General features: G+C 38.7%; 1 non-coding gene across 1 annotated transcript; it reads left to right on the forward strand.

The window, feature by feature from the left end:
* trnaf-gaa (transfer RNA phenylalanine (anticodon GAA)) lies at nt 1–73 on the forward strand. Its single transcript has one exon. It is a non-coding gene; the product is annotated as a tRNA-Phe (tRNA).
* Nucleotides 74–1,422: the final 1,349 nt, after the last annotated feature.

Raw genomic sequence — 1,422 nt, forward strand, 5'->3', positions numbered from 1 at the left:
GCCGAAATAGCTCAGTTGGGAGAGCGTCAGACTGAAGCTCTGAAGGTCCCTGGTTCAATCCCGGGTTTCGGCAATATTTTTGCTTTGATGATTGTCATCCAGATTTTAGATGAAATTCTGCAACCATCTGACACCAAACTATGTCCTCCAACATGACAATGCTTTCCCCCACACAGGCTATTTAACTTCAAATGTTCAAGGTCATGCTTGTGCTGGTGATTTTTAAAAGCTTTTTTGTGGGCTAATATGACTGAAGTCAAACGAGACTGAAAAAGTCACTTGGATGAGTGACAAAACATTTCTCCCACTGAAAACACTACAGAGGAACAGAATCAACTTTTTGGGATGTCCTCACCTGAATCAAGAAATTTGAGACACTGAATCAAAGATGTCAGCCCAATATTTTTTAACCTTGTCACAAAAAACAAAACTATGGCTTAACTTATCTTTAGCTAGGGAGCATTTCAAACAGATAGGAGAGACCTCAGGGTATAATTTATTTAACTTTTCTCTTGAGAAGTGTAGACGATATAGAGATTTGAATTAAGTTAAGCACTGTATTGCATTTCTGGATTCTCCAAACCTTCTTCCCATTGAATATTAGTGATTGTAATACCTAACTCCTCTTCCCATTTAGACTTGATAAAGAACAAGTTCACAGGGCTCATTGACATTAGACTCTGATAGATGCAAAAAATACATTTCTCACTAAAAGGTGAAAGTTGGAGACATTTATCAAGAAAGGAATTGTTAAGACTCTCAAAGCTCTGTACGTATTTACTGACATAGTCTCTTATCTGCTGGTGTCTGAAAGTCTCTCCCTGGTAGTTTGTATATCTCTTGTAACTGCTTGATAATGGCAAAGACACCCTCCAAGTATAGATTACTGATTGTACAAAGTCCTACCTGTTTCCAAAGTCAAAATGTAGTGTCTAAAATAGATGGTTTAAAAGATGGATTGCCTGAAATGGGCATGATAGAGGATAAAGACTTCAAATTAAAGTGTAGTTTAATCTGCTCAACAATACATATGGTGCTGTGTATCACCACATTGCCGTCATACATAGACTTATCCGTGGGCAAGAGAGACACCGGTATAACTCCTATGCAATAAGGCTGACAAGCTTCCTGCTCCAGTTGCAACCATGTAGGGGGATTAACACTGTCAGCTAGCCGGCATGTCATGAATTTTATATGTGAAGCCCAGTAATAGAACAATATTTTATCTTTGTACAGCACTTTGGCCAACATTTTGTTGTTATTAAATGTGCTATATAAATAAAGTAAAGTATGTTTTATTGTCCCACACCAGCATGACTGATTGGCTTGGGTGATTGCAATCTTATCTCTGATTGGAGTGTGTGGCACTATGGGCGTAGATTGTGGCCGAAATAGCTCAGTTGGGAGAGCGTCAGACTGAAG

This window comes from Pundamilia nyererei, unplaced genomic scaffold (assembly GCF_000239375.1).
Source record: "Pundamilia nyererei isolate P.nyererei 1_Seehausen unplaced genomic scaffold, PunNye1.0 scaffold00008, whole genome shotgun sequence".
Lineage (NCBI taxonomy): Eukaryota > Metazoa > Chordata > Actinopteri > Cichliformes > Cichlidae > Pundamilia > Pundamilia nyererei.